The sequence below is a fragment of the Narcine bancroftii genome, chromosome 9 (assembly GCF_036971445.1).
Source record: "Narcine bancroftii isolate sNarBan1 chromosome 9, sNarBan1.hap1, whole genome shotgun sequence".
Taxonomy (NCBI): domain Eukaryota; kingdom Metazoa; phylum Chordata; class Chondrichthyes; order Torpediniformes; family Narcinidae; genus Narcine; species Narcine bancroftii.
The window spans coordinates 77,580,903-77,601,850 of NC_091477.1; the positions used below are offsets into that span (position 1 = coordinate 77,580,903).

Genomic DNA, 20,948 nt, shown 5'->3' on the forward strand with positions numbered 1-20,948 from the left:
GCCCCCCTTTCCTCGAGCCCTGTCGCCCCCCTTTCCTCGAGCCCTGTCACCCCCCTTTCCTCGAGCTCTATCGCCCCCTTTCTCGAGCCCTGTCGCCCCCTTTCTCGAGCCCTGTTGCCCCCTTTCCTCGAGCCCTGTCGCCCCCTTTCCTCGAGCCCTGTCGCTCCCCCTTCCTCGAGCCCTGTCGCTCCCCCTTCCTCGAGCCCTGTCGCCCCCCATTTCCTCAAGCCCTGTCCCCCCTTCCTCTGTCTCCTTTCACAGAGCCAAACACTAACCCCTCCCCCATCAGTTCTCACCTTTCCTCACTCCTGACCTCCTATCCATATCCAGTTAACACGTTTTGTCACAATTATATCGCATATCGTGCAATAATTTAGTGATGCTGGAGCATCACCAAATAAAGGGGGATAATGAACAAGCAGGACATTTTTAACTTGCGGGGAGTTTAACAGTGGCCACATAGCATACACACCTTCCTGATAGATGGGACATGGGCTGGTCTAGGCGGTAAATGTGCTGAAGAGGATCCTTCCCCTACCGCACAGAAGAAGCCCACCAGGATGTGCCTTCAGGGCTTCCTGAAGGAATTAATGTTGTGTCCGATGGGGAACATGCCCTGTTACACAGTCGGGGCTTGCTCCACCAGAATGAGAACGGAAGTGCACCAGCTCCAGGCTGCCCTTCTCAGCTCCACAGTCAGGCCGTCCACCCCGGCCTTTGGTGAGGTCGGAGCGGCATTCGCTGACCGCCGGTGCGAGAGCAGTTCTCCGGGCAATGCGCTCCTGTGCCCAGCTCCAAAGTATCTGCAAGTCAAATATACCCTATAATCGATACACTGGTTTTTCAAACCAAGCAAACAAGTCAGAGGCTTTAAACCAAGGGGGTGAGAGAGAGACTGCTTCTCCCCGTTAAAACAAAACCTTTCACCCATCCACTTCGAACCCTGTTACAATGGGGAATGATGCTGATATGGGAAACGGGAATTCAGTTTAACTCTGAGAAAGGGCCGGCACCATCAGCAGATATCTGACGAGAGAATGAGCAGGGTGCACTGAAAAGATACTATGTAATTAAATTTAAATGGCATGAATGTCATTGTGCCACAGCCAGGTGCCATGCATAACCCATTTATCGGCGGGATTGATAGTACTCATTCAGCCCAGGCGTAAGGTCATCTCGGATTGCGGGGTCTTGGGTAGGCTCCATCTGGTTGGATGTTCCCATGGGTCCTGCTTCTGCCCCGCCCGGCCCAACCCCCGAGAAATTCCCGTGCCGAGGGTGGGGGAGGTGATTTTGGTCGTGGCGATGGGCAGAGCCTTGTTTCGCTAAGACTTTGATCATCTCCTAAACCCTGCCATCAGGAAATGCTGGGAACACTCTGCAGAGAGAGAGAGAGAGAGAGAGAGAGAGAGAGAGAGTGTGTGTATTTTAGCTCAATGCACTGGAGTTCTCTCTCCACATAGGCTGCCCGACCTGCTGAATGGATCGAACCTTCTGATTGTTCCATCACAATCACAGTCCATGCCTTTCTCTTCCTTTAGTGTCTACGATACTTATTCTGCATTTGATTAGTAGGTAATTACTGGTAGTTTTAAATTCGTAAAATATATGATTGTCATCTTTCTTTACTTGTTGATAATTATATTTTATGAAAATTAGTGAATGCAACCGTGCAATACTTTGTCATATTATTAAATTAGATATTATATGTTTTATTGTTCCTGTTATACACCGAAAGGTAGTGATATATAGTCTTGTTAATGTTTTAACCATCACTATATTTCTGTGAAGCTCTGGAATTGGTATATTTCTTTCAATTTGGTTTAGTATACCTGCTCATTTCATGCTCTTCCTTGCCCCATTGACATAGTGAGCAGGTACACAAATTAGATGTGATGTAGTCGCGCTGTGTCGCAGCAAGAGAAAGAGGGAGTCTGACTCGAGTGGCGTCCAGTTGGAAAACTGTTTACTTCCACACGTGCACATTTTAAACATTTCTCCCAGGAACCCCCATGCACCACAGGATGGAAATGACATCACCTGGCCCGTGGATCGCCCGCAGTCAGAACTCTCCTGGTTGCTGACGTCGGCGGTTCACCCGAGACTTTTTTGAGCCGGTTCAAACTATGCTCGGGCGAGCTGCTGGAGTGACATATATAGAGAGAAGATATAGGAAATGTCAGGCATTTTGTTAGCTTTGATATCTAAAAAAAATAGCACTGCACCCCTGGTCTTCTTACAGTGCTCCTGTGCCCCCCACCTGCCGGACACATCCTGATGACCTGATCTCCCTGCAAACTGACTTTGTTCACTTTCCCAGTGACCTGGGTTTAGCAGGATGGATACGTGAGGAGAGTAACCAAGGTTGGGGTGAGGTGCAGACTCGAACACACCTGGGACCTTGGTGTAAAGCACATTCTTTCTCTCTGCCTTGTGGTCCAAGCCCCAGACATCGCTCCATGCCCGTCCGCTACTGTGGTCATCGCTGGAAGTTGGGGGGGTGGTAAGGTGTGCACTATACTTAAGCTGAACCGTAGTACTGCAATAGATCCATACTTGCACACAGCCTGCATGCCTGTTGGTACAGGAAACTGGGAGTGTGTGTGAAAATCCCAGTCTGAAGAGTGTGTTCAGTGTGTGAGTGTGTAGAATATAGGTGGCCACTGGTATTTCAGTCTGTCCTGGGTTTGATGTGAATGTCCATATTGTTGTTTAATAATATAGTAATTAAGTATTGTTTGACGTTCTCTCCAGTTTTCTCTTGGGTGTTCATTAAAGTTACCTGTATTGGTAACAATTGTGCCCAGGCTGCCTCTCTGTGAACTCACTGACCCTGATTCTCTTCCAAGCACAAGAGTGTTGGCCCTCTATTCATTAGTGAGCTTGTGCTTTGACATCCTGGAAGGTGAAAATTCTAAATGCGAATGCACTCATTTTAAAGAGAAAATAAGACAAAAATATGTCTCTCTGGCTTGCCGCAATATCGGGGTATTTGAAAGGGCTTTTCATCTAACAATGCACTTGTGAAATATGATTACTATTGTAATCTAAGAAGCACCAGAAATTGTTCGGAGTGGTCCAAAATCATTGTAATTAATGGATAATCTTTTTTTAATTGATCAGATGGTTAAATATTGGTACAACACCTCCTTAGAATAATAGAACCATGAATTTTGAATGGCCCTTGTTGGAGTTCCTTTGTCACCTATTTGGTTTTTTTCATAAAGCCAGCCTTTTAGGCAACCTTTTGCATCAATATCATTCTCTCGGCCGCTTTGTTATATGCTTCTGTTTATTTAGTAAAGGACTTGATTGAACAATAACTTGAAGCATGTGTACATTCTCTGCTGTATACCTTCCTATGATATAGCAGAATCCTTCTCCAGAGACTTCTTGAAAATTCATCCCAAATGCAAAAAAAATACATAGCGCACAATCAAACATTCTACAATGTAGCCAATATTATAGCCAGAGCTTGATAAATTCATCAAAACCAAAAGTAGTGACATCTTCAAGGCCAGAGTCCTTTGGCTGAAATGAGAACATGAGCTTTACATATATACTGCACATAGTTCTGATTCTGTTATATTTCAACATCTAAATGAATATTCAGGAAAGAGTTTGTATAGTAAGAAGTTTATTTTCTTTCCTCATAAGTGTAAATGTCTGCAGATAGCTCCTAAAGAAATCTGAAAAATCCTGTCTGTCCTAGCAAAATATTTATGTCGGAAAAATCTACAGAAATGCTATAACCCCTGCTGACTTGAAAGAGCTAACAGTCAACCATGAACACTTATTGTACATTGCATATGTATATCTATTCAGGTACAGATCTTGTGCCTACATAAAGATGGGTAAATAGACAAAATTATCTGTTTTAGTTATCGACTCAATATGTCAAAAAATGAATGAAGGAATCCAAATACCACAGAAAGGGAGGCGTCCTCAAGTACTTTTATTTTGGGTTTGGTTCATGCGAACTTATATTTTGTTTTGAAAATCTAAAATTATGTGGACTGCTCTCTCTCCCCTGATTTTGTTGCTGGAGGGGGATTCTATTGTCATACTGGAAGTGTCAAGTCATGTAACAATCCTGCAATTTAGGCTGAGAATGATTTTGGCTCATTTTTGCATGCAGACAAATTAGGCACACATCACCGCTGAACTAGCAGATGGGAATAAGGATGCCTGCTGCAATAGTTGGGTAAAAGGAAAAAAAAAATGTTTAAGGCAGAGTGAAACAATATTGTTTGTTTTCGGATGTATTGAGAAAAGTTGCTAACCTCCCGTCCATATTTCCTAGCTAGAATCTCCTGCTTGCCTGACACTGGAAGAAATGTATTAACTGGCTGAAGTGATACCAACAGTTGTGTTACAACCAAAATTTGTTGTCTGTGAGATTTTTTTATTATAAAAATGACAAGAGCTAGATTTACTCAACATGAAAACTTAGAAGTGCAAAAATTAATTGGATTAAACCTGTGTTTGACAATGAGCCGCTGATGCATGTGCAAGTAAAGACCTGAAGGAGTTGGTGAGTTTGGGCCGAAGTGGAATGAAATCATATTGGGCAAGTGTTGCACACATTCTGCCCCTTGTGATATCTGAGGCTCAGTTATCCCAAAAGCAATCAGGATGGTGTCTCTCTGTGTCTGTAGGTGCTTTTGTGGAGGGCCTCTGCTTCAAGGCCAGCTCCATCCACGGAGAAAATTGTTAATTTACCTTTTAATAAAGCAACCCTAAAAGGTTGCACCAGCATTGCTTTTAGGTGGAGCAGTGCCTTGGTGCGTCCTCCGGAGCCGCCGTAGGCGGGGTAACTGTTGCCATGGTGCCGCCCATCATAAATACACGGTGAGCAATGGCCGACTTTGTGACCCATAATCTCTTACGCAGCTGGAACCGCTCTGGGAAACACAGAGTGGTTCCAGCTGTGTGGGATTAGGGGTAAAGAAGTCAGTCATAGATAATTTTCACAGTGTTTATATTGCATTCTCACTCACCTATGAGTTCTTGGTTCTGGATATTGCAAATCATCAGTGCAAATAGTCATCATCAGTGTGACTGCCACCCGCTGTTGCACCTTTAGTGCCCCGGCTTTGTGATCCTGACCCACTGCGACTGGGAGATTGAGTGAGCGGAGCAGCAAGTACAGGGCCCCGAAGGTGTGGCGGCAGCCACACCGATGATGACTATTCCATGATACTCTGGCATAATACGTTCACTAAAAAGACCTGGGTGGCGGGCTGACGGCGTCATCAGCCCACCCCTAGCCAGCCGCTTGCGATGGCTGGACATTTATGGAGCAAGGTAGAACGCTCCACTCCACCTCTGACACAAGCCCACAGAAAGACCAGAGTCGCCGCCTTGGACCCGCTCACTAACCATTTACGAAGGTAAGCTTTGCAATGTAAGGCCGAAGAATCTCCGCCCTTACGTTCTGATTTTTTTTGCTTTATAAATGGGTCTTCTTTCGTTTTCATTGTTTCCTGAAGTAGCCTGCTCTTCCAGCTTTCTGTCTCAGGTGACCTTTCCCTATATTAGAGAACATTAGTATTTTTTATCTCATCACTAAATATGCCTCGTATCTATCACAAGAAATCTTGCACCTGCAGCATTCTGCAAATATTGATTTCTACCTGTGCTTAAAGTGAACATTCATTATTTGTGTCAGGAAGGATGAGCTCATGCTAAAGCTAATAACCTGCTACAATTTGACATGTTTGCTGGAACAAAAACATTTCAATAAAGGCTGAAATAAATTTTCATTCTCCAAGATTAAAAATATCTGATTACAAGTTCTGACCACACATTTATGATGCAGCCAAAGGGAGAGGTTTAATAATGTAGGAGTCTAATGATCTCCAAGTTCACCACAGCAAGGCGTAAGCATTATTTGTCACTGCTTCATTATCTGTGAATATGCAGGTGGAGAGAGGGTTCAAGGTTCTTTTATTGTCAATATATACATTAAAAATATAACATTTGTGATACACTTTTGCCTGCTGTAAAGCAACAGGGTTGTAATTACTATTGCCTGGAGGCTCTAACAGTACAAGAGGAAGAGAAGCAAAAGAGAGTCACTGAGTGTGTCTTTGGAGTTTCCTCCAGCGCTCCCGCAGCCTCAGTAGCTGTATAGTTCAATCCATTGGCAACTCCAGATTCGAACATGTCATAATCAGGAAGCCTTCACCACCCAAGGCCCATTGGGAGCCCTTCGTGCCCTCTTAAATCCCAGCTCTGATACCTGATACACACAAGACAGTGTGGGTCCCTCGAAACCAAGTCACCTGTAACCTGCATGGGTCCCCTGACGAGGCTGCCTGGCGCCTATATGAGTCCCTCAACTGTTGATCCTCTCGTTGGTTTGCTGCTGTGGTCACCTTCCCTTTAGGATCCTTCAGGATCCTTGCTGGTCTGCTGCCATGGATGGGCTGGGTTTATTTTCCCTGGAATGGTGGAGGCTGAGGACAGACCAGATAGGTTTATCAAAATGATAAAGTACATGGTGAAATCTGTTTCCTATTCAAGTTTATTATCATCTGACCTCATATACAACCAGACAAAATAGCGTTTCTCTGGACCATTGTGCACACACAATACACAGCACTTAATCACATGTATACAGAAAGATATAATCTAAAACAAATAAATATTTTGGAATAACTTACTCAGCTACAGGATGCTATTCATCAGTTTCACAGCCTGTGGGTAGAAGTTATTTCATAGACTGCCAGCCCTGACTTTGATGACCAGTTTACCTATCTCGGCTGCACCATTTCATCCGATGCAAGGATCGACAACGAGATACACAACAGACTCGCCAAGGCAAATAGCGCCTTTGGAAGACTACACAAAAGAGTCTGGAAAAACAACCAACTGAAAAATCTCACGAAGATTAGCGTATAGAGAGCCGTTGTCATACCCACACTCCTGTTCGGCTCCGAATCATGGGTCCTCTACCGGCATCACCTACGGCTCCTAGAACGCTTCCACCAGCGTTGTCTCCGCTCCATCCTCAACATTCATTGGAGCGACTTCATCCCTAACATCGAAGTACTCGAGATGACAGAGGCCGACAGCATCGAATCCATGCTGCTGAAGATCCAACTGCGCTGGGTAGGTCACGTCTCCAGAATGGAGGACTATCACCTTCCCAAGATCGTGTTATATGGCGAACTCTCCACTGGCCACCATGACAGAGGTGCACCAAAGAAGAGGTACAAGGACTGCCTAAAGAAATCTCTTGGTGCCTGCCACATTGACCACCGCCAGTGGGCTGATATCGCCTCAAACCGTGCATCTTGGCGCCTCACAGTTCGGCGGGCAGCAACCTCCTTTGAAGAAGACCGCAGAGCCCACCTCACTGACAAAAGACAGAGGAGGAAAAACCCAACACCCAACCCCAACCAACCAATTTTCCCCTGCAACCGCTGCAACCGTGTCTGCCTGTCCCGCATCGGACTTGTCAGCCACAAACGAGCCTGCAACTGATGTGGACATTTACCCCTCCATAAATCTTCATCCGCAAAGCCAAGCCAAAGAAGAAACATCCTTTCTGATGGTAATAGGTCACAGATACTGTGTGGTGGATGGAAAAGGCTCTCAGTAATTCTTTGAGCCTTATTTAAGTAACACTCTCGATGAATGTCCTCAATAGAGGAAAGGGAGACCCCAGTGGTCTTCTCAGCAGTTTTGGTGTTCCTCTGTATTGGGTTCCAGTCTGATCTTTGACAGCTACTATATTATCCTATGATGTAGCCAGACAGGATACTCTCAGCTGTGCTCCTGTAAAATGTTACCAAGATTGGAGCCAATAGCCTTGCCCTGCTCAACCTCCTTAGGCTGGGAGTCAGCAACAAGAATACAGGCTTGGGTTGAGAGGAATTTTGTTTTAAAAATAAAGGCTTTGATGGAAAAAATTTTTGCATAATGGTTGAAATCTGAAAATGTCGGAAGAAACAGTGGAATCTGATGTAATAAATGAGTTTCAGATAGTGGCACTTAAATAAGCAAGATGCAGCAGCAGGAATGACCAAAAGCAGGCAAATGGGATCAGTGGGCAAAAAAATTAGCATGAAAAATGGTGAGCCAAAGGGCTTGTTTCTGTACTGTACAAGACTTGACTGTAATTTGGAATAGACACACATGAAGCTATGGTCGATGAGACCCAGTAATCGGGTGGTGTCTCCTTGGTGTATTAAATTGTGGAAGGAGTGCTGTATATGAATTTGCAACAGTGAATAAGGCTTTGATTTTAATAAAGTTTACGCCTTGCTGAAGTATTTCAGCAATTGTTTGCAAGACAATCCATTGTTTGCACCTAATATTCAAATTAAATGTCTATGAAAGTAGGAAAGCTCATACATGGATGGTAGTCGTGATGCAATGACTAAATCTGAAATGTCGACCATCCTTCTGCCTCCACAGATGTGACCTGGCCCATTGTCTCTCCAGTAGCTTGGGGTTTACAGCATTTGTCGTCTCTTGTACCTCTAGTAAAAATGAAGCACCATGGGTACATTTGGTTTAGTCAAATGTATCTAGACCAGTGAGTGAATTTGTGCTTGTACTAACATGCAATTCAAAATCAAGCTTCTCTCATACATATTCTTCTTCAACTGGCCCCCAAACCTACCTGTCGCAATGCCCATCAGGTCTGACAATCTCTCCTTGTCTTGGCCTTCTAAAATGTTGCCTCTAGCCTGCTGCCCCAGCTGCCTCATCCTGGTGAGCTTCACCTGCAATAGATATCAGTTGTGAGAGGTGGTTGAGCAAATGTGGCAGTTTTATTTCGATGAGTGTAGAAGAGGGAAGATTAATGGAATGAGGGACAAACTGAGTCAATGAGTGGACTAGTGAATGTGCAAAAGTGCATGGCAGATGGAATTGAGGTACGAATGAAAGAGTGACAGGTCTGAGGAAGATTGCAGATGACAAAGAGTGAGAAAATTTGTCCATGTTAGTTTGACAAGTGCAGAAAATCGCGGCCTTTTCTGAAAGTTGCATTTTGCTACAATAAAGTTCTCACAAGTTCATAAACTTGCTTTCTTAGACCCTCTGTGATACTGAGCTGACATAGTACATATTTGAGGTCTACGACCCTTGATTCTTGCTGCGTGTTCTAGTGTGTGGCACAGTCAACTCAGCAGTATGGTGCAGTTTGAAGGGGTGATGGGTATGACAGGAAGCTCAATGCAACCAGTCCTATCCATTGACCGTGAATATGGACCATGTGGTTCCAGATGAGAAAGGGTGGGGGGGTGATTTCCCTGATGGCAGTGGTGTCTGAAATATAAAATATTGAATCTATCGGCATCGTGGACCAAAGCCAAGGTATTAGTAGAGGATGAGCAGCAGACGGCATTTCAGTGCAACGTTATCAAGAGTTGCTGAGAAAACCAGGGAAAATGGATGGGCCTAACTCTGGGTTTGTAGCAGGGACATTCCACTTGGGAATATGAGGCCCCATTGCACAGTACTTAATTACCAAGGTGTTGACAAGGAAAAGTCACACCACTGATTTTAAAAAGTGGCATGATCTTCCTTGAGATCTGTGAGGCCTGCTGAGTTCCTCCAGCATTTCTGTGTTTTTACTATAATCAAAGCACCTGCAGACTTCCATTTGGATCTTCATTGAGATCAAGTTTTCAAGGAAGGCGCTGCAGCGACTGTACTTCCTGAGAAGACTGAAGTGGGCAAGGTTACCAGACACTATCATGTCAACCTTCTTCAGGACCTCTATCAAAAGTGCCCTGGCAGGCTGTAGTACAGATGCTGCAGAGAAATGAATCCACAAGACCATAAAGAGCAGCAGAGAAGATTAATAGAGTCTCCCTTCCACACACACACCACCCCCCACCCCCCATCGGCGTGACCTACTGGGATCGTTGTCTAATGCGGGTGCACAAAATCATTAAGGATACCTTCCACCCTGCACACAGCATCTTTCAGCTGCTCCCATTGGGAAAGAGACGCAGGAGTGTCAGAGACAGCACCACCAGGCTGAGGGACAGCTTCTTCCCACAGGTAGTGAGAATACTGAAGAACCAAAGAAACTGCTCATGTTAACCATCCGAGACTCATATTCATGACTATTTATTTATTTGTATAGACAAAATACGTGTCTGTTTGTGTGTTGTGTCTGGTTGTATGTCTATGTGTATTTCAGTGAGGACCAGACAACAAAATTTCATTGGGTTGTACTTGTACAATAGATGGCAATAAACTTCACTTGATGTAGCAGAAAATTAGCAGGTCACATGAGTGCTAAACGTGGGAAGACTGTGGTTAATATGGATGGAAAAGGCAGTAGCATGAATCTTGAAAAGTGCATTCAAACTGAACATTCTTGAAGTTAACAGCTAAAAGAGAAGTTGGCCTTGGAGCCGGAGAATGAGAGCTATGAAAGGTGAATTGGACTGGGTTGAGTTATGGATGGAGGGACTCCATCCATAGAATTATTTTGCCTTGAGCCAACCACAGGATGGGTCCATTGGAAGAGGGCAAAAAGTCTCTTTTTAATAGATACTTACAAAACGGTTTTCAGGCTGTAGGGTGAACAATCTAGTTATGGAAAATGGAGGTGCAAATTAAATTACCTGAGAAAGGGAAAGAAATTGTAAACCGACAGTACAGCATCAATGTGAAAGACTTATTTCAGTAAATAGAGCTGAAAATGTAATGTCATTGGATGAAGAAACTGTTTCACTTGGCAACAAGATCCAGCTAACTAAATCAGCAGGCAAATCTGGAAGGTTCATTAACACAGATAGTTGACCTTTGCAAAAAGCTGAAAGTCATCAGCTGAGAGGGAGATAAAACAGAAGGTTCAGATAAATTTCCAACACTCTGCAGTATGAGTGTTTCAGCATGGGAAGTTAGTGCAAAGTTTCTGTCATTCAGAAGGGTTTCAAGGTCCATTGTTGACTGGAAAGAAGCTGAAAGGCAGAGAGAACAGAGATGCTGCCAAATGATGTTTGTTCCAATGCAAAATGACAATGACTGACTAAGAGGAGATCTTATAGAATGCTTCAAGTGTGTGGATTGCTGGCCTGGATTCTCTGGTCGTTGGGTGTATTGAACTTGGGAATGAAGTGCCTAAAAAACCAATAGTGGAGTTGAGAAATTTTAGAAGTGAAGGGTTAGTCTATGTTCATTCATATTGTGGACAACATATTTCAAATAATGCAAACACAGCAAGTTAAGCAATTTAATCATGCAATGTCATGAGTGTAAGTAAGTGTATTTTTAATGTGGGCCATTACAATTTTTTTTTAAAGCAGCACAGAATGTGGAAGTGTAAATATGTCATTAAGAAATTAATGTCCGACCCGGTATGGCCCTGACACACTGAACTGGACCACCTTGTTTAGTTTGGTCTGGGTGACTTCAGTTCCACCCAGCCTTGAGTGAGTGACATCTGAGAAAACTGCACAAAGAGGAAGCACGGCACATATGGAGGAAGGGGAGACATGCCCAAAGGCAGGGAAAGGCAGCGAAGACACAAGCTTGAGTAGCATCTGGCTTTCTGAACAGAAGGATAAAGATCTGCAAGTGAAGGGCAGATGTCTCCCAGTATTTTGGTTCCTGCATTATATTTTCAGCATTTGGTTTATCATTGAAAACTTATCAATCAGTAGAAGGAAGGAAAAGCACTATGTTTAAAAAAAAAATTAGACTGAAAATGCAGTAACGGGCCCTTCCAGCCCACAAGTCCGTGCTGCCCAAATACACCATTTAAGATATTGTGGTTGAAGGTAAAATACAGGATTCTATTGACACCGTGGTTAAGTGAAAAAAACATGCAAATGCTGGAAAAATTCAGCAGGTCAAACAAGTGCCTTTATGTAGCAAAAGTAAAGATACGTCACCAACGTTTTGGGCCTGAGCCATCGAGGTGTGGGGGAACATGAGAGATGTCCAAACAAGGGGGAGAGGGAGTTGGTGAGAGTGGGAGATGATAGGTGGGGCAGGGGTGGGGGAGGAGTCTGGGCTGGGTGGAGAGAGAAAGGAAGTAGGAACTGGAATGACTAGTTAAAAGTGGGGGGGGGGGAAAGTCCGCAAAAACAGCGACCTCCCCATAGCCAACTAATTCAATTCTGAGTCATACTCGCAAGCTCATATGTCTGGCCATGGACTTTCACACTTCCCCACTCTGACCACCCACAGATTGAAGGAGCAACACCTCACTTTTCGTCTGGGCATTCTCCAACCCGAGGGGACGAACACTGAGTTCACTGTGTTCCACTAATCAGCTTGCCTCTTCCCCCTCCTCCCCCTTAACTAGTCACTCCAGCTCCTACTTCCTTTCTCCCTCCCCCTTCCTGCGGTGTCCGCTCTGCCAACACCTATCATCTACCACTCTTACCAAACCCCCCCCTCCCCCTTTTGTTTGTACATCTCTCCTGTTCCCCCATACCTTGATGAAGGGATCAGGCACAAAACATTGGTGATGTATCTTTACCGTTGCTACATAAAGGCACTGTATGACCTGCTGAGTTTCTCCAGCATTTGTGATATTGTGGTTGGTCTGCTGCGCAGTGAGTGAGCTGAACCAACCAAATGACTTTACTGGAACTCTCTGAGAGCTTATTAGCATGACCCCCATGATCCTTTACGTGTGCGCCCCCCCCCCCACCACCAGGACCATGATGACATCAACCCAATGCGAGCCTGCACCTCTGTGACTTGGTTCGCTTGCAGATCATCACAGCTCACTACACTATAGACAAAGTACATTTTGAAAGGTGGTATGGAAACTAAGGACCCGGAGGAAATCCTTGAAAAAAGCACAGAACAAAGAAAGTCCTTACAGACAGCATCGGATTCTAACCCGGGTTACTGACGCTGTAACAATGTTGTGCTAACTGTGCCCTGCAGAAAGTCCATGCACAATGAAGATAGAATATGCATGCAGGAGATGCTGTTCAGGATAATGAAATAAAAGAGGGAAATTCTTTGAAGTGGATCTGTTATAGCATCATGAGGAATGTTACTATTTTTATTGTCAGAAACAATATACAGATGCAACAAAATGCTGAAACTGCAGAGGTGCATAAAATAGACAAATAAATATCAATTGACATTAAATTTTGCTGCATTCACCAAGTTAACACTGGACCATGAGGGGAGAGAAAAGAAATAAATAAGGATAAATAGTTAAATATTTTGTTGTGGAAACTAAGGTGTTCCAAAAGTGCAAATATCGTTGATTTTGGGGTAGTTTGACGAAGGGCTCAAGCCCGAAACGTCGGTTAGGTTTTTAAAAATCTGTTCTATATAATGGACGCTTTTTGACCTGCTGGGTTTCTCCAGGAAGGTGTGTTTAATTTTGGAGCAGTTTATGGTTAAGTTAGAAATAATGCGCATTTTGGAAATAAAGGAACATTTCAGCAGAACTCTTTCAAATAGCAGTGTGATAATGACCTGATAATCTATATTAATGACATTGACTGAGGAGCAAACTATGGGATGTTCTCCTGTGCTCCATTGTAATATTTTTGCGGTTACTTTATTAGATAAACAGGACTTCGAATGACAGGATCGCCTAAAAACAACATTTAGAAACACCCTCACTTGGTTTTGAAATCCCTTTTGTGTCTTTTATCTTCACCCTTTAGGGTTACAGAATAATGTGCTTTCTACAATTAGTAATGAAATTTTGAGGTACTGGGCTTCTCCTCCAGGAAAAACAAGGACTGGTTTGACGAAAACAGCCAGGAAATCCAGGAGCTGCTGGCAAAGAAGCGAGCTGCCCACCAGGCTCACCTTACAAAGCCGTCCTGTCCAGAGAAGAAACAAGCCTTCCGTCGCGCATGCAGCCATCTTCAGCGCAAACTCCGGGAGATCCAAAATGAGTGGTGGACTAGCCTCGCCAAACGAACACAGCTCAGCGCGGACATTAGCGACTTCAGGGGTTTCTACGAGGCTCTAAAGGCTGTGTACGGCCCCTCACCCCAAGTCCAAAGCCCGCTGCGCAGCTCAGACGGCAAAGTCCTCCTCAGCGACAAGATCTCCATCCTCAACCGATGGTCAGAACACTTCCAATCTCTTTTCAGTGCCAACCGCTCAGTCTAAGATTCCGCCCTGCTCCAGCTCCCTCAACAGCCCCTAAGGCTAGAGCTGGATGAGGTTCCCACCCTGGATGAGACATACAAGGCAATCGAACAACTGAAAAGTGGCAAAGCAGCAGGTATGGATGGAATCCCCCCAGAAGTCTGGAAGGCTGGCGGCAAAACTCTGCATGCCAAACTGCATGAGTTTTTCAAGCTTTGTTGGGACCAAGGTAAACTGCCTCAGGATCTTCGTGATGCCACCATCATCACCCTGTACAAAAACAAAGGCGAGAAATCAGACTGCTCAAACTACAGGGGAATCACGTTGCTCTCCATTGCAGGCAAAATCTTCGCTAGGATTCTACTAAACAGAATAATACCTAGTGTCGCCGAGAATATTCTCCCAGAATCACAGTGCGGCTTTCGCGCAAACAAAGGAACCACTGACATGGTCTTTGCCCTCAGACAGCTCCAAGAAAAGTGCAGAGAACAAAACATCCATACCTGCTGCTTTGCCACTTTTCAGTTGTTCGATTGCCTTATATGTCTCATCCAGGGTGGGAACCTCATCCAGCTCTAGCCTTAGGGGCTGTTGAGGGAGCTGGAGCAGGGCGGAATCTTAGACTGAGCGGTTGGCACTGAAAAGAGATTGGAAGTGTTCTGACCATCGGTTGAGGATGGAGATCTTGTCGCTGAGGAGGACTTTGCCGTCTGAGCTGCGCAGCGGGCTTTGGACTTGGGGTGAGGGGCCGTACACAGCCTTTAGAGCCTCGTAGAAACCCCTGAAGTCGCTAATGTCCGCGCTGAGCTGTGTTCGTTTGGCGAGGCTAGTCCACCACTCATTTTGGATCTCCCGGAGTTTGCGCTGAAGATGGCTGCATGCGCGACGGAAGGCTTGTTTCTTCTCTGGACAGGACGGCTTTGTAAGGTGAGCCTGGTGGGCAGCTCGCTTCTTTGCCAGCAGCTCCTGGATTTCAAGCAAGGCTGTGTTCTCGCACCAACCCTCTTTTCAATCTTCTTCAGCATGATGCTGAACCAAGCCATGAAAGACCCCAACAATGAAGACGCTGTTTACATCCGGTACCTCACGGATGGCAGTCTCTTCAATCTGAGGCGCCTGCAAGCTCACACCAAGACACAAGAGAAACTTGTCCGTGAACTACTCTTTGCAGACGATGCCGCTTTAGTTGCCCATTCAGAGCCAGCTCTTCAGCGCTTGACGTCCTGCTTTGCGGAAACTGCCAAAATGTTTGGCCTGGAAGTCAGCCTGAAGAAAACTGAGGTCCTCCATCAGCCAGCTCCCCACCATGACTACCAGCCCCCCCACATCTCCATCGGGCACACAAAACTCAAAACGGTCAACCAGTTTACCTATCTCGGCTGCACCATTTCATCAGATGCAAGGATCGACAATGAGATAGACAACAGACTCGCCAAGGCAAATAGCGCCTTTGGAAGACTACACAAAAGAGTCTGGAAAAACAACCAACTGAAAAACCTCACAAAGATAAGCGTATACAGAGCCGTTGTCATACCCACACTCCTGTTCGGCTCCGAATCATGGGTCCTCTACCGGCACCACTTACGGCTCCTAGAACGCTTCCACCAGTGTTGTCTCCGCTCCATCCTCAACATCCATTGGAGCGCTTACACCCCTAACGTCGAAGTACTCGAGATGGCAGAGGTCGACAACATCGAGTCCACGCTGCTGAAGATCCAGCTGCGCTGGATGGGTCACGTCTCCAGAATGGAGGACCATCGCCTTCCCAAGATCGTGTTATATGGCAAGCTCTCCACTGGCCACAGTGACAGAGGTGCACCAAAGAAAAGGTACAAGGACTGCCTAAAGAAATCTCTTGGTGCCTGCCACATTGACCACCGCCAGTGGGCTGATAACGCCTCAAACCGTGCATCTTGGCGCCTCACAGTTTGGCGGGCAGCAACCTCCTTTGAAGAAGACTGCAGAGCCCACCTCACTGACGAAAGCCAAAGGAGGAAAAACCCAACACCCAACCCCAACCAACCAATTTTCCCTTGCAACCGCTGCAATCGTGTCTGCCTGTCCCGCATCGGACTTGTCAGCCACAAACGAGCCTGCAGCTGACGTGGACTTTTTACCCCCTCCATAAATCTTCGTCTGCGAAGCCAAGCCAAAGAAAAAGAATGTTACGGAAGTCAGTAGGGTTCTTCAGAATGTTAAAATACCTGTTAAAAACAGGAAGGGAATGGCTCATTTTTACACATCATGGTTCTACAAGATTTAAAGGAAGCAAATGTTTCTGTGCTTCACTAACACAGGCTTGGAAGTTGCAGAGGCCTCTTAAGCCCAAAGGAAAACTTTCCTATCTGGGACAAAATGATGCAGGAAGTTTGTCCAGAGCTGACAAGGGAAGTAATGATTTCCTTTTCCCCCTGAAAATTCCTTTTCCCCCTGAGAATTCCATTTCCTGCTCCATGGCTTAACTACTTTCCTGAACACTTCCTCACTTGATAACCAGCTGCAGATTATTTCGTATTGGAGTGGGGAAACTCCACTTCTGAATATGTTCCTGTCCTCATCCAGATTCCATGGAGGTTCTTCGTCGTGCAGGAGTGGTGGATGGCAACATAAGTAACTTTTCATGTGAAGGGAGATTGTGATGAATGAGTGACCTTCTAGGAACAGTTGAGATGTTCATTAAGATTAAATAGTTCACTGACACTCCATGTCAATAACTCCACATTAATAATAAGTTGTTTGAGGAACTATACCAACATTTTTTCATTGAACTGTAACCCAGTGATGAATGAACATCTTGGGAAGAGCAGGAAACTGGCAGGGAAAATTTTGTCAGGGAGAAAAAAGGCAGCAAGAAGGTGAAGGTTTATAAATAAAACCTCAACAAATTGCAAAATAACTTTTTCTTCATGACGCAATCTTGTTTGCCACTACAAGTTTTCACAGTTAGACAGCTGACTTGAGGTGCAAAAAAAGCATGAAAGTAAATTAAAATAGAACCAGGAACTGCCTGAGCTGGATCAACATTTGCATAGAAAGCACTGCCTGTAACTGGAGACAGCTGAAGACTTTGCAACAACAATTATACGTTTGTAGGAAGTTCACTGAGTCAAATGAATGAGCTATATTCTAAATCTGAATCATCAATTTCTTTGAGGTTTCTTGGTTGCAGCCTGATTACTTAATATGCCACATCCAGCTATTTTCAGAACCACTCCTTTTCTTAATCCGAATGAGATTCTGAAAATGTTCATTTAAACTGTTGATTAGAATCGGAAATTATTATCATGAACATGTCACGAAATTCATTGTTTTATGGCAGCACCACAGTGAAAACATTTCTATATACCATATTTCAAGATAAATAAAATATTGAGCCACTGAGTGCTAATTATGCTGGATTATCCATCAGCTAAATGCAGAGGTAGAGGAAGACTCCAAATTTAACATCTAATGGCTGGCAGAAATTGCTGCCTGAAAGTTGTTGGAGTTAGAGATATGCCAAGCAGTAACAACCACCAATGAGTTGTGTGGTTTCCTTCCAAACGGCACAGATCCACTCTATAACAATGATTTAGCTAAATACCAAGTAGAATTATCTGCAGAACATAATTCTGATGCCTTTTCAATTATATAAGCCTTTCTTTTGTGCTAATAACGAACAGTTGCAATGCCTTTGACAAGATTCCACTCATGAGGCTACTAAACCGAATCGGAGCCCATATTAGTGGACAGAAGGCAGAGTGGAAATAAATGGGGCCTTTTCTGGCTGGTTGCCAGTGACAAGTAGCATTCAGCAGAGGTCACTGAAGGGTCCACTGCTTTTCAATTTGTATGTCAATAATTGAAAAGATCAACCATTCTCAACAGGGACCCCACGCCCTCCCATTATGGGCCAAAGCACATTAAAGGCTGTGTTTTGCTTTCTTGTGTAACATAAAGATTTTTTAAGCAGAGTTGGGTGGGTGGGGGGGGGGGGTGGTTGCAGGGGGCATAGCCAAAGAAAATGAGAATACTCTCACTGGAAACCTACATTTACTCTGTCTAGCCCCCTCATAATTTTAAATACCTCTATCAAATCTCCACACGTTCTTCTATGATCCAGGGATTAAAATACTAACTTGTGTAACCTTTTTCTGTAACTCAGTTCCTTGTCTGGGCAACATCCTAATAAAAATCATCTCTGCACTTTTTCTATCTTATTGATATCTTTCCTGTAGTTATGTGACCAAAACTGCATACACTAGTCCAAATTTGGCCTCATTACATAACTTTACCATACATAACTTTACCATAAAATCCCAACTCCTAAACTCAATATTTTGATTCATGAAAATGAATATATCAAAAACTCTCTTTATAACCCTATCAGCCGGTGATGTATGGAGCCAAAAGAGTTGGAGGAGATCTTAAATTTTTTTTGCCTCAGTAATCTCTCAGGAAACTGGCACAGAGTTGAGGGAAGTAAGGAAAATAAGCAGTGAGTTCATGGAACCTAGATAGATTAAAGAAGAGGAGGTGCTTGCTGTCTTAAAGCAATTGGGGCTGTTACAAGATCAAACCAGCAACCACAGGGGTAAAGATGAACAATGACTTTGTTAACAAAAATTCACCTTCAAACTTTAATTCAAAATCCACCCCCCCCCCCCCCCTTTTATAACAATGCCCACTGGTTACTATGCAAATGTCTATGAGTATAGAAAGAATAAATTCCGCAGCCGAAATATAACATAGGTAATTATAGTCTAAGTTATTTTTCCAACCAGCCCATAGAAAAACAAAACAAACACAAAATACACAAGACTCACAAAACTTCAATCTCAAGCGAAGCAAAGATCATAAAGAAAATTCAGTTTGTTTGGTAAACTGAAACCAAAAGATCTTTCAGAGAGAGAGAGGGAGAGAGAGCACAAAATTCAACGTTGTCTTCTTGTGTTGCTTGCAGGGAGAGGAACAATGGCTTGATCCAGATCCTTCTGGTTGCCTTCGGAATGTTCATACTTTTTGAAATTCCAACATTCTAAACTGACCACCAGACCATGACTCATGCTCTGGGCCTCCTTCCACTCCACAGCACACCCAGTGGTGGTTTATCATCCAAGTCCAGAAATTTTAGATAATTTTCTGCACATGCCCAGTCTGTCTCCCACTCTCTCAGCAGTCCACCTTCACCTTGGCTCTCCAAAGCAAACTGTCACTTGTCCACACCACACCACCCCACACACAGGCCAATACACAACACAGAACTCTGTAACATCTCCCCGGTAAAAAATAAAATTTGGTCCACAAGAACAAATTTTTAACAATTAATGGAAGTATTACATAAATAAAATAAACACTCCATTATTTTTTACAGTAAGTATGTGATTAGATTCATATCTACCCAGATTAACATCATGAAAAACAATCTGCTATTACGTTTTCTGTCCCCTTTATGTGTGTAATAATTAAATCATACTCTTGTTATAGTAAGCTTCAATTCAATAACCATCTGTTCTTATTTTTCATTTTGGACAGAAAAACTAATAGATTATGATCCGTATATATTATTAACGGTTTTTGAGCAGTACAAATATACACATCAAAATGTTGCATGCTAAAACAAGCGTTAATAACTCCTTCTCAATGGTCGAGTAATTTTGTTGATGGTCGTTAAACCTTTTTGAGAAGTATGAAATAGGATGTTCTATTCCATCACCATCCTTCTTCTGTAACAGCACAGCACCAACTGCTTCGTCACTGGCATCCAAGGCTAAAGAGAATGGCTTTCAGTTAGGGGATACAAGTACAGGCTGATGGCATAAAATGGCCTTTAACTTCAGAAACGTTTCCTGGCATGCATCTGATCAATAAATTTTTCTTTCTTTCCAAGAAGTTTTGTTAATGGGAGTGCAATTTCTGCAAAGTTTTTACAAAAGCTACGATAGTAGCTAATCATACCTAGAAATCTCCGAAGAGCTTTCTTATTATCGGGGATAGGGAACACAGTGATAGCCAAAACTTTCACTCCAATCAGTGCCACCTGTCCCTGTCCTACCACATAACCCAGATAAATTACAGTGGTATGTCCAAACTCACTATTGTGCAAATTCACTGTGAGGTGTGCTTCCACAAATCTCTGAAATAACTGCTCTAATTCAAGCATGTGTTCTTCCCATGTATCCGTACTAATTACTAAATCATCGATATAGGTTCCTGTGTGCTCTAAACCCTGAATTACTGCATTAATCATTCTCTGAAATGTGCCAGGTGCATTTTTCATCCCGAAAGGCATAACATTATACTCATACAATCCCAAAGGTGTAACAAATGCAGAAATCTCCCTGCCTTTCTCTGTCAAAGGAACACACCAGTATCCTTTTAAGAGATCAATCTTTGTAAGAAACTTAGCCTTCCCCACCTTATCTATACAATCATCTAATCTGGGAATAGGGAACACATCAGTCTTTGTCACCATGTTTACCTTTTGATAATCTGTACAAAACCTAATTGAGCCATCTGGCTTAGGCACCAGGACACAGGGTGAACTCCAATTTGAACTTGATTTATGGATGATGTCATTTTTGAGCATATAATCCACCTCTTGATCCAGCAATCTGCCCTTTTCCTAATTAATTCGGTAAGGATGCTGCTTAATAGGCTTAGCATCAACAACCTCCATATCATGACAAGACACAATAGTTCTTCTTGGAACATCTGGGAATATATCCTTAAATTTCATAAGTAATGTCTTCATTTCTTCCCTTTCTGATTTAGTCAAATGCATTAACTTAGAGTCTAAGTTTTGCAAAACTATAGAATTTTCCAGCTTGGGGCTTATCACTTTCTGTGCTCCATGACCTTCCACGAAACTTATCTCCTCCTTACTTCCTTTTATAACTAGCACCTTGGTTGGA

General features: G+C 43.7%; 2 long non-coding RNA genes across 3 annotated transcripts in view; one reads left to right on the forward strand and one right to left on the reverse strand.

Moving 5' to 3' along the window:
- Positions 1 to 20,948, forward strand: part of LOC138742986 (uncharacterized) — a 187,533-nt gene that overhangs the window by 53,641 nt on the left and 112,944 nt on the right. The window lies entirely within an intron of this gene.
- On the reverse strand, positions 1,980 to 18,987 carry LOC138742985 (uncharacterized). Of its 2 annotated transcripts, none has more exons than XR_011344569.1 (3): positions 18,861 to 18,987; positions 8,636 to 8,738; positions 1,980 to 2,142 (listed from the first exon to the last, which is right to left on the reverse strand). It is a non-coding gene; the product is annotated as an uncharacterized lncRNA (long non-coding RNA). The 2 variants fall into 2 exon arrangements; XR_011344568.1 differs by lacking the exon at positions 1,980 to 2,142 and adding an exon at positions 5,794 to 6,461.